Below are 13915 nucleotides of genomic sequence, written 5' to 3' on the forward strand. Positions count from 1 at the left end.
AGACCCAACCCCACTTGATTAATAACTATAAAAATATTTGATTTTTAATAACAATATTATTATCTTACTAAGTTTTGTAGTTATATATACAGTATACTATATAGCTGTCACTCACTAAATTATAGAAATAATGGTCTAATTTAAGATATTCTCTACAACTACTTACATAACCCCAAAACGTTTCACTTTCATATCATCAATATAGCATTAATATGTATAATTAATGAAAAATAGTCACATCATAGCATTAACTATAATAATATATCATTTCTAATGGTAATAATGTCATCAAACCACCTCAAGTTTTGTAGATTTTAATATCCAATACACAGCTGCACTCAGAAAATTACACCGCAGAATCAGGCCTGTAAATTATTTTTAGTAAGTCTTGAAGTTTTTAATAACCAATATAATTTGAGCTCTAAATATGTCCACAATCCTGCAGGTCATGGCCTTCGTGTAATAGCCTATTGTTTATTGTAGTGTGTGTTTTGTTTTATACTGAACTACAATTAGTTCTCAAAACTGACGAAAGATGGATTTTGGGAAATAATAAAATTATGTAGGAAACCTAACGCTTCTCTGAAAGTTACTATTTTTCTGAAAATCCTTGGATGCCAAGCTTCAAAATGAGGGGTCATTTATTAAAATCCGTTCAGCCGTTTTCCCGTAATTTCCATTACCAGTTAAAATTATATATATATATATATATATATATATATATATATTAGATGCATTTAGATAGTAAACTGAATTGGGACTGGATATTATTTTTTTATTCTTTCATCCAAACGCTGCTACTCTAGCTTCTTATTCATACTTTCAGAGCTTTTCCTCCATATACTGACTTTATTTCAGACTTCAAGCATATTCGTTGCGTCTGCTATTGGACTTTCCATAATTTTAAATTTCCAGAATCTGTTTGTCCTTGTGAGCTTTGCTTCGTAACAATACTCCGTTATTCTTGGGTCTAATATTGTATGTGAATGACAAAATTTATTAGTTGGCCATATTTGTTTTAATATCTTTTATGTGATTAAATTTAGGACCATGTTGCAAGAAAGAGTTTAGAAAAAGCTTTTACTTCGTTTACAAGTCAGTATGATCTGAAATGTTATGTAATTGTATTCTTTTCAGTTACATAACCTATTCTTTTCTGCTTTTTACTCCCTTAATAATCCTAGATATCAGTCAACCTTATTCTTCCTTTTTGAAATTTTTGCAGGTTTTATCCTCCTCCTGGCACAATTCACAATGCCCTTTCCTCCTTCAAGAGCATCTGTTTCTCCTAGCCTCACATCTCCTACTACTTCATTCTTTAAGACAGAAAAAATAATATTTAGTCTATGTAATATTGATGTCAAAAGTGTAAAATTATTAGGTATATATTTAGATAGTAAACTGAATTGGGACTGGACATTATTTTTTTATTCTTTCATCCAAACGCTGCTACTCTATCTTCTTAACAAAAGACTGGATTGTTCCTCGTGAAGGCGAGAAAGATTAGAAGTTCAGCTGTTGAAGTTTGTGACACGAACTGAGGAAGAGATAATAGTATTTACCCAACTGTACACATTTATTTATTTATTTATTTATTTATTTATTTATTTATTTATTTATTTATTTATTTATTTATTTATTTATTTATTTATTTATTTCATCAATCATTGTTCACATCATTAGACGTATTCCAGTTCTTAATCCGCCATCACTCTCTATACAAATATAACAAAAAAATTAATACATTTGAACTTATAAGTATCCTCTGTTTACAATAATAATACTACTAATAATAAAAATAACGATAAAAGTAATAATAATAATCATCTAATAAGTATACTTCTTTTATTTAAAACTCTTACTCTCTTAAGAATTATTCTATTACTTCATTGACTACTCTTCGTAGTTTCTTATCGTGTAACTACGCAACTTGTATAATTCCATCTCCGTTAGAGCTTTGACTTTCTCTTCCCAGCTAATTTTAACTTTAAACAGAAATTTTCCTAGTTTATGCAGATTGCTTGCGTTTAGGTGACCATTCATTTTTTATAAGCTAGTACACTTTTATGTCTTTTAGGTTAGGATATATTATATAATGTGTTTTGTTGTGGCATTATCATTTTAATATATGTGTTCTTTGAGAGAGTAGTTGGATAGAATCGTATATGGGAGGGGGGAACCTACAAAGGAGGACTTGTTTTGGTTACAAAGCAAGTACGGTCAGAAGACCCGTGCATTGGATTTTAGAGAAAATTATGATAATATAAAATCTGTATGTATAATATAACTCAATAAATCTATCTATCTATCTATCTATCTATCTATCTATCTATCTATCTATCTATCTATCTATCTATCTATCTATCTATCTATCTATCTATCTATCTATCTATCTATCTATCTATCTATCTATCTATCTATCTATCTATCTGTCTATCTGTCTATCTGTCTATCTGTCTATCTGTCTATCTGTCTATATGTCTATCTGTCTATCTGTCTATCTGTCTATCTGTCTATCTGTCTATCTGTCTATCTGTCTATCTGTCTATCTGTCTATCTGTCTATCTGTCTATCTATCTATCTATCTATCTATCTATCTATCTATCTATCTACCTATCTACCTACCTATCTATCTATCTATCTCTGTCTGTCTGTCTGTCTGTCTGTCTGTCTGTCTGTCCGCCCGCCCGCCCGCCCGCCCGCCCGCCCGTCCGTCCGTCCGTCCGTCCGTCCGTCTGTCTGTCCATCCATCCATCTAATCTTATCTATCTATCTATCTATCTATCTATCTATCTATCTATCTATCTATCTATCTATCTATCTATCTATCTATCTATCTATCTATCTATCTATCTATCTACCTACCTACCTACCTACCTATCTATCTATCTATCTATCTATCTATCTATCTATCTATCTATCTATCTATCTATCTATCTATCTATCTATCTATCTATCTATCTATCTATCTATCTATCTATCTATCTATCTATCTATCTATCTATCTATCTATCTATCTATCTATCTATCTATCTATCTATCTATCTATCTAATCTAATCTATCTAATCTAATCTATCTAATCTAATCTATCTAATCTAATCTATCTAATCTATCTATCTATATATCTATCTATCTATCTATCTATCTATCTATCTATCTATCTATCTATCTATCTATCTATCTATCTATCTATCTATCTATCTATCTATCTATCTATCTATCTATCTATCTATCTATCTATCTATCTATCTATCTATCTATCTATCTATCTATCTAATCTATCTAATCTATCTATCTAATCTATCTAATCTATCTAATCTATCTAATCTATCTAATCTAATCTAATCTATCTAATCTAATCTAATCTATCTATCTATCTATGTCTAGTCTAGTCTAGTCTAGTCTAGTCTAGTCTAGTCTAGTCTTGTCGTATCTATCATTGTATGTCTGTCTGTCTACTCATATTCTTAGAGCGTTTGCTCCACATATTGATTCTATTTCAAGCTTCAAGCATATGATGTCCGTTGCGTCTGCTACTGGGCTTTCCATATTTTTATATTTTCAGAATCTTTTCGTCCTAGTGATCTCTGCTTTGTAACAATACTCCGTTATACTTGGATCTATTATTGCATGTGAATGACAAAATTCAATAGTTGTGTATAGGTCAATTTTTTTAATATCTTTTATGTGATAGAATTTAGAACCATGTTGCCAGAAGGAGTTTTAGAATAAGCTTTTGCTTTGTTTACAAGTCAGTATGATCTGAAATGTCACGTAATTGTGTTCTTTTCAGTTATTAGTGTGATATTTGTGATTTGTTTTCATGTTATTTATAAATAACTGTTCCCTATTACTTGTTCCAGAAACATTTGCATTCACGGTCAAACATTTTCAACGATTAAGTAAAAAAGCACTGATAAGTGACTGAAGTTCTGTATCATCTTCGACAGTATCTCATTATAGGATGTCCCACGTTGGCCTCTTTTCAATCTGCAATATAATGCATTAAAATTAATAAAAGCCTGTTATGCGCTTTGTAATTAAGTGCATGGTTGATTTTATTAGAATTTTTGTTTGGCAACAGCACGTCACCGGCTCACGTACGAAAGCATATATGCATTCGGTCTGAACAGCAGACAGCCTTCCCTTAGCCAACGCAGCAACGTTGCCAGACTTTGTAATTGCAGTAAATTACGATGCGTGTTAATATTTTTATCTAATTTTGTAAGAAAAGCGCCCGTTTTATTTTAACATTGTAAAAGAGTGAATCATTTCTTATCAGGCTCTCTAGTGATAAGAATAAGAAACATGGATAGAACTTATCTAGTAAAAGAGTGTTAACATTTAAGTGAACATTATTTTTCTTTTAGAAAAGTTTTCATTTGGGACTAACATGGTATTGCAACTTTGTTGTACTCTATCCAAGGAGAAAGCTGTTAAGTTCTGCACAGTTATATTACTTCAAACCTGTAGGCTATAAACATATTAAAATATCCCGTAAATATTGCTATTGCTGTTATTATTACACAACTGTATGTGTGTAATGGCCAACTTATCTTTAGTTAAGCAGATATTATGCACATGTCTGTTTCGCGTCTATGTGGAAGGATAACTCAATATTTTTCTTGTAATATATTGCAACCACTCCACGGAATATAATAAAGAATTGTTAAACGTTGAACACAAAACTCTAAAGAAATACGTATGTAAAATATCTAATCCATACTTATATTAATACATTTTGTCAAACTGTTAGTAAGTATGTAAGAATAGTGTACATTAGCAATGTAGTATTATTTCAATGTAATGGAGCATTGTTTAGTCAGTAGTTCGAAGACTGATTGAAACCTCATAGCTGACACCAGTAGTTCACGCATATGTATATACACTTTTTGCTGGTTGAGTGGAAGAGAAGGCCTTACGGCCTTAACTCTGCCAGCTAAAATAAATCATTTTTATTATTATTATTATTATTATTATTATTATTATTATCATTATTATTACATCACTCATTGTGCAACTAAGTCAGGAAATAGTGGGGTAGGGTGGCGACTTCCTTTACCCCTCCATTGCATACATCGCTGACTAGCAATATGTTACACTAATCAGACTTCAGGTCTCTACAAACAATTGTTCGTTCTCTGACACATATCGTCAAGTGAGATGTCCAGCCTAATAATAGATGTAGATTGTAGACCCTACATATCAGCGGCTACAAGTCGTCCGGACAACGAGCATGTGTCGGTTGCAGCTAACAAATTACAAACTGAATTTTTGATCAGGTCGTGTTGCTACTGCTTTCCAGCTGTAATGCAACCCTGAGCCATTGATTTTATCAAAGACACAACAAACAATAGTTAATCATTTCAGACGTACTGTAATGGAATATTGGCTTTTTATACGACTAAGAAACGCTTCGATTGCACTAGATGTGGCTTACTTTCTCAAGGAATTTCATCTCAAACATAAACCTATGAAAGAATACAGAAGTATAGTTAATACCATACAGTCGTTGGATCCTGTTCAAAGCCAGCTACAACGATGTATTAAGTCAGTGATGCCAAAGCAAGCGCATTTTTCTTTTATTTAATAGTTTTTGCATTATATTCTTTTCTTTAATGTAATTTAAATATTGCTTGTTAAGTACTGTGTCAATTAAATTAAAATTTTATTCTCGTTTTCTATCTGCGGAATAAATTGATACCAATTAAATATTTTTCTTTCATGCCAGTATTGTCTTCTTGTAATAAGTATAACTTTTCGTTTGACAGTATTTGCGTCATAGCAGAGGGAAATTCGAAACAGTTGGCACCTCTGACAGTACCTACCTAAAATAAGAATTCCTAGTCGGGTGTGCAAGTTAACTTTATAATGGAAAATGTTAAGTTCATACACTGTAAGGACAGGGAAAGCAGATTTAAAATAGTGGAAATTCTTCACAGTTTGACTCCAATATTGAATTCAAGAGAAACCTGCGACTGCATGAATAGTGCCTGCTGCGATCTGAATGAAAACAACTCCAGGTGGAGGAGGGAGCGACAATGCTAGCGTTCTCACTGACAAATTCGCGGAGCGGAATAAGACCGTTGAACAATGGCAGTCCTCTTTAAACTTATGAACAGAGACCCCCTCCCTGCTCGCACCCCGGGGCGTGCACAACTTAGCGGAGTTCAGAACTTGCCAACACTGCATGCTCAAGGTTATAGACATTACTGCAAAGATTTCTTGTTTCAGCGCGAACTGAAATGGAAAGCAAACTTTAACGTTCACCGTACCTGAAATTAAATTATTACGACAAATATCTTGTTTTTAAGTCATATTTTCCTATTATTCCTTTAATGTTTACATTTGTTTCTAAATCTTTTGTATTGCCCTGGTGTTGTGAAAGAGAAGGCCTGATGACTACACCAGAGTAAATAAATAAATAACTAAATAAATAGATAGATACATAGGTAGATAGGTAGATAGATAGATAGATAGATAGATAGATAGATAGATAGATAGATAGATAGATAGATAGATAGATAGATAGATAGATAGATAGATAGATAGATAGATAGATAGATAGATAGATAGATAGATAGATAGATAGACAGACAGACAGACAGACAGACAGACAGACAGACAGACAGACAGACAGACAGATAGACAGATAGACAGATAGACAGATAGGTAGATAGGTAGATAGGTAGATAGGTAGATAGGTAGATAGGTAGATAGATAGATAGATAGATAGATAGATAGATAGATAGATAGATAGATAGATAGATAGATAGATAGATAGATAGATAGATAGATAGATAGATAGATAGATAGATAGATAGATAGATAGATAGATAGATAGATAGATAGATGGGTGGGTGGGTGGATCGATAGATAGATGGGTGGGTGGGTGGATCGATAGATAGATGGGTGGGTGGGTGGATCGATAGATAGATGGGTGGGTGGGTGGATCGATAGATAGATGGGTGGGTGGGTGGATCGATAGATAGATAGATAGATAGATAGATAGATAGATAGATAGATAGATAGATAGATAGATAGATAGATAGATAGATAGATAGATAGATAGATAGACAGACAGACAGACAGACAGACAGACAGACAGATACTATTATATATTTTCCTTCAAGAATTCCGTTATTCGTTAGTTGTAAGTCATTACTTGTGTTATATTTTAATTATTGTAACCAGTGGCGTAGCCAGACTAATTATTTTGGGTGGGCCAAATATGTAGGGTTTAGAAAGTAACTGACCCATCTCCTGACAATGCCGCTGCCGGCAACTCTCTTGAAACTCATTCTCGGAAGTCTTATTTAATAATATACAAAATTATGATATACAATCATTGAAGGCATACCTATACAAACGCTTTATAAGGTGAACTGGAGCTGTCGAGATTTCCTAACAAGGAATCTATCGATCGCTGATGATGGGTCCTTCAACAAATCCCAACTTTTCTCCCTCTCAATGGAAAGAATTGCTAGATTACAAAGCCTTGTGCTTGACATGATTGTCGAATTTTTCTTCGTTTCAGAGCTTTGAAAAGTTTCATATCCAGGCTTTGAGACTTGGGACCCGATAAAATAAGTTTACTGTGCATGAACTATAGGTTGTTGACTCGCTGCAGGTAGTGAAAAGTAGAGATGTGTTGAGGCAACAACGTTGCTGTTTAGAGTAGAGTACGGTAGTATGGGGAAACACACACATATGTACATTCTAAAAGTAAATATACACTACACAATGAAAATGTCAAGAGAATATGAAAAGCATTTATTCTCCTGTCTTTTATAAGCATTTGTGTTTAATTATACACAGTGTTAATGGTGGAAATAAACATGTAGCAATTTTAATTTCTTCATTTATCCTATTGGTCGTCTTTAGGAAGTGCAGGTACAGTACCGAATTGCAATGTATCACAAGATACATTTTCAGTGTCTCAAACGTAAATCTTTTCCGGTTATCTGCCAAACACAGTTTCTACTTGAAAAGCTGCGCTCTACGTCGCATGACGTGATAAGAGCAAAACGAAAAAACCTAACATCATTGCAGTCTCTAAGAGACAGTCCTTTATTCTCGAGTGACTCTATGTGCACTAATTTGCTATTTATATTACACAATGTTTCATATCCGTTATTTTTACATAAAATTGATTTCCACTTCACTTTTACACATTCAATAACCGGTGTACTTGGTGTCTCTTTAATTCTCTGTGTCATTTCCTCAATTAATTTTCAGGACTTCCGGCATCTCTTGCTCCGACTTTTCTAACCGTGTAATAGTTTCAGGAACCGTTTGAAAATAGGTTTGTATGAAAACCAAATTATTCGTCAGAACCTTCAAATCCAGAGCGTTTTCCTTTGCGTATTTGTTGGCATTCATTCTACAGTACTCCCACCCACTGTACGCTTTACCACTATACTCAGCGAGCCGTTATACGGATTTACCACTGAACTGCTCTATTGGGTCCGAAGTCTCGAAGCCTGTTCATATCATTACCTTAATGAAGGGTGAACATTTACTAATATTCATTTTTGTAGACTGAGATGCTTCCGATAATGAATTTGCAAGAGCAAGGATATCGTCTAAACATCCCAAATAAAATAAGACGTCAAATTGTTCTAGCTGATGTAACAATTCAGTAGCCTCCACGGCTTCATTCCTCTTATCGCTGCCAAACAATTTTTTAGGCCCAATCCAACACAGTTAAATTGGCTCTTGAAGAAATTAACGCATTTTTTACTTCTTACCTTAATGCTATCGATTGTAACTATGGCTCTGGATCCATGGTTTAGTTTTAATGTTGAGTATTTTCCATTTAAAAAAAACGCAAAAATTCGCATATTTTTGGGTGGGTCTGGGCCCACCTGGCCCACCCGCTGGCTACGCCACTGATTGTAATTGTTCCTGAATCATGTATGTAACTTGTAACCGTAAATCATTGCTTGTAATATCCTTTTATTACTCTTAACTGTTTAATTGTTTATGAATTTTATTAATTTGAAACTGAAAGTCAAACTTTGTTTTGGCAATCTATAGTTGATTATCTTTTTAAAGACGTGTATTTACTCTGAAACGGTTAGACATTCTTGTATATCTTTTGCATTGATTATTCCTCAAACATCTCATTAATCTTTAACAGGATCCATTCTTTCAGTAATGTGCAAGCTTCTACATAATTCTTGTGAATTGTAACTGTGACCACTATTTTGTATTATCACTTCACTATTGTTTATTGGTTATAAAATATGTATTTTGTTGCCAACCATAACCCTGATATAAATCAGGATGAAATAGGCTTTATTACATTTGATAATAAAAAAAGTATTGTCTTTCGGGAAGGATTCTTTAAACAATGAGCCACAACACGACGGCAATGAGGTACATTGTTTCTCTGACCAAAAATGTTGTTCAAGTGTTAAATGATAAACGTTTCTATTCCTATTTGAAAGTATAATGAGTTCGGTAGACGGTCAGGCATAAACGTACGTGCGAAGGGTATGTCATAGAGTCAGTGCTGTGTGGCAATGTCACAAATTTTCGCTTTAGACAACTTTTATGAGGAGATAAAGGAGATCTGGTGAGCTAGTAGCAAGAGAAACGTAAATATATCTACAAAACGTATTCAGTAACTCCTTTGCCCATCATAAATTCCAGTTCTACTGCGGCAATTTCAACCTTCATCTTCGGGGTGAAAAGCTAACGTATAGCCTATATTATACAGGATGTTTCCGGGCTGGTGTTATAAACTTTCAGGGATGATGGCGAAGGGCACATGTATCAATTTGAGATAAGGAACCATGGTCCGGAAATGACTGAGTCGAAAGTTATAAGCAAAAATATTTGTGTGGAAATGGAATTGTAATTTGGCACCACGTGCCCTTCTTCCCTTAACCTTTGGATCAGTCGTGAAAAGATGGTATGGACCGGATGTCTCCTACGTGGGTACTTGTCCCGATACAATCTGTGAGCTTGTCTACTGTTCCCATTGGCTCATACGTATTCGAAAATCAGGTCTGCTTATTCCGCTCTCGTGTACTCCTGCATTTCACTAGGACTGATCGACTGGATACTGCAACTTGTACACATACACTGCTGTCTACAGACGTGCATATCAGGACCGACCATGTCCGGTACACATTACGCTATGTGCATTGCATTAGTGTAGTTTCCTGTCCCCACCCCTCAGAAAGAGCACTGAACGGAATATTGTAAGTAGACAACGTAAACAACGTCAGATGAATACAGTATGTGTAAGATGTACAGATAAATACACATAAATAAGGTGTACAGAGGAATATAATTATTTCATTTCCACACAACTATTTTTACTTGTAACTTTAGACTCGGTCATTTCCGGACTAGAGTTCCTTATTTCAAATTGATACATGTGACCTTCCCCATCATCCCTGAAATTTTGTAACACTAGCCCGGAAACACTCTGTATACAAGTTGAAACTTAATGTCATTAATTTCAGGGGGTTATTGTTTGATACATTTCAAACAAAAAGTTAATGCAATTTTTCTCGTGTTTGCTTCCTTCTCGAGATAAGAACTGTTTTATTTGAAATATTTCATAGCGTATTCTGAGAAAACCATTGATTTAATTTCCAATATACTGAGTTAATTTTAGTACAGTAAAGACTATGTATCTGATTGCTATGAAAATACATTGAGTTACATTAGAAGATCTGTCAACGGTAACAAAATCTGGGTGTTAATAGATGAAACGACAGATGTAACAGGCAGATTTGTGGCAAACGTAATTGTAGGAGTACTATCATTAGACGGTCCAGGTAAGTGATTGAAATAATTTTAGTTTTGTCCTCTATACAGTCTGTGCAGAAATTTCATCCGAATAATGAATGTCACATTGTAAAATTCCTTTGCAGAACGAAAAGTTGCATTTGTTCGAATCAAATTTCTGCATATTTGAAGAGCAAAAGTAAAATTATTTCCATCATTTAATATCACAATACACTGCCCTCTTAAATTGACTAAGCATATTGGGAATTAGACCAATGACTATCCCAGAATACGCTAAGAAATGTTTCATATAAAACAATTTTTATCTCGAAAAGGAAACAAAAACGAGCAAAATTGTATTAAACTTTTTTGTTTGAAATATATCAAATAATAATTCCCTTAACTTACTGACATTACTTAGGTTCACTCTGTATAGACTATACAAAAAAAAAAGTTAAAAATTTGTGTAAGATAGGAAAAGTAACAAAGTAATAAATAAACAAATTAATAAATAAGTTAATAAGCAACTAAACGAACAAAAAATAAATAAAGGAAATAAATAAATATATGTGTGAATAAATAAGTAAATAAATAAATGAATAAAGAAGTAAATAAATGAATGAATGAGTGAATAAATAAAAATAAATAAATAAATAAATAAATAAATAAATAAATAAATAAATAAATAAATAAATAAATAAATAATAACGTAGGACTACATGGAAGTAATATACGATTAAAAATATTACAAATTATTAACTTAGTGCAGTTTATTGGACTTCGAATGTTAAATATTGCATCTACGGCACTATGCAAAATCCGAGGAACTTGACAAAAGTTTGAATGCATAGATGTATCAAATTGTAATGAAGGCTTCATCAGGTAAGAACTCAGCAGTTCGAAATAAATTAGGAGCAAGTATGTACATAAGTGTATCATAGAAATAACGTAGACCAAAAACATAAATAAAATACAATGATTAAGCAAAAGTAAATGTGATTAAATAGTGTAGCCGATGTAAACTTTATACCTACTTCATTACAGTATTTTTATTATCATGCTGACAGTTTGATTAATTGATTAATTCGTCAATAAAACGCTGGAGTGATTATATTTATCTGTAGCTATATTTAAAATAAAGTGGTCGTTTTCGTTGTTGTGGCTGTGTCACTAATGACGCATTTCTGTGTAAAAATATATAGAAGAGAACAATGTCTGTGTTGTATTCTAATTTTGACAGTGGATTAGATAAGATCTTGCGGTAGGTAGGCTGGGATACAGATGTTGCTCAATGGATTCATTTCCAGACTTCACATTGTCTGACAGTTATCTTATCTTATGTACTTGGGATATTATTTACGTACGCAAACTGATGTACGTCACAGAGAACTTGCACAATAAGCATTAAGTAAATTAATATAATCACCATTAATTTCTCCAATACTAGGTCCGGTTTTCCATTTTAAGAGATACACTGTTTTTACGTACATATCTTCAATTTTATAAAACTCATTACTAAAGATGAGGGGTTTGTGCGCGGCACGAAAAACACGTTGACTCGACAGGGAGCATAGGTGGACAGACAGGTGAACAACTACGACCAGTGCAACCAAGAGAAATGCAACTACACTCTATCCATTTGCCTACTTGCCGCTTATCATAACAACACGAAACGAACACAGGCCTTCATAGTGCAATGCACTGCAGTGGTGAACGGACGTAGTGAGCATCAGTTACCTACAATGACGGAAACCAAGCAAACAAAGGTTGTGAAATTAAATACTTCGTTGAGGAAATACAGCAGTGATATGTTGCGCATCCAAGCAAACAGAATTGTATGTACAGTATGTGAGTATGAAATTACAATATTATGTAGGAAGTATTACGTAGAAAGACAATGTAACAGCAAAAAACATAAAGACAATATTGCACGCGCTTTAAAGGTGGTGATTCCCTCAACATCAAAATCAGCATCAAATGCAAAATCAGACTTTGCTAAGGATTTATGTGCGATGATGATTAAAGCAAATATTCCGTTGAGTAAAGAAGACAATCCCCATTTTCGAAGATTTTTGGAAAAATATACCAAGCAGCGCATTCCGAATCAGACAACTCTCCGTAAAGACTATGTATCTGATTGCTATGAAAATACATTGAGTTACATTAGAAGATCTGTCAACGGTAACAAAATCTGGGTGTCAATAGATGAAACGACAGATGTAACAGGCAGATTTGTGGCAAACGTAATTGTAGGAGTACTATCAAGAGACGGTCCAGGTAAAACCTTTTTATTAACTACCGAGGTTTTGGATAAAGTGAATCATAATTCTATTGAACTCTTGTTTCATAATGCTATGTGTCTTTTATGGCCTCTTGAGGTTTGATACGAAGACGTACTAATGTTCGTTACCGATGCTGCCCCCTACATGGTAAAGGCAGCATATGGAATAAAAGAACGATATAAGAACATTATTCACATTACGTGAACTTGCTCATGGTCTTCATAGATTGGCTGAAGAGATCCGTGCTATGTTTAGTGATGTTGACACCTTCATATCGGCAATGAAGAAAAATTTTCTTAAGGCGCCTGCACGGATGCAACAATTACGAGACATTGCACCAGGTATTGCCCTTCCACCAAAACCAGTAATTACAAGATGGGGTACCTGGTTAGAGACTGTCTCGTATTATGCAGTAAATTACACTTCAGTTATAAAAGTAATTGATGCTATAAGTACTGAAAGTGCATCTCCCATTAATACTGCCAAATCTCTTATTTCCACTAAACTGTTTGAAGATATAAAGTTCATACACCAAAATCACGGAACGATACCGGAAAGCATAACGCAGTTAGAAATGTCTGGTTTGGAAATATCCAAGGGCATAGCAATAATTGAAGAGGTGTCAGAAAAAATCAAGAAAGGACCTCCAGGACCGTGCACACAGAGAATAAAGAATAAATGGCAAAACATTCTACAGAAAAATAAGGGCTATTTAACAATAACATGCTGAAGAATGCAAAATCATCAGACGATAGGACAGTATACTTGACATATGCACCGTTAACGTCCTGTGACGTTGAAAGAAGCTTTTCGCAGTTCAAAAACTGTTTGAGTGATCGACGACGACGTTTGACATTCGATAATTTAAGAATGTCTGTAGTAGTGC

At 33.8% G+C, this 13915-nt stretch overlaps 1 protein-coding gene across 2 annotated transcripts in view; it reads left to right on the forward strand.

Moving 5' to 3' along the window:
* The window catches only part of LOC138696854 (vanin-like protein 2), a 45371-nt gene that overhangs the window by 19227 nt on the left and 12229 nt on the right, over window positions 1-13915 (forward strand). The window lies entirely within an intron of this gene.

This window comes from Periplaneta americana, chromosome 3 (assembly GCF_040183065.1).
Source record: "Periplaneta americana isolate PAMFEO1 chromosome 3, P.americana_PAMFEO1_priV1, whole genome shotgun sequence".
Classification (NCBI taxonomy): domain Eukaryota; kingdom Metazoa; phylum Arthropoda; class Insecta; order Blattodea; family Blattidae; genus Periplaneta; species Periplaneta americana.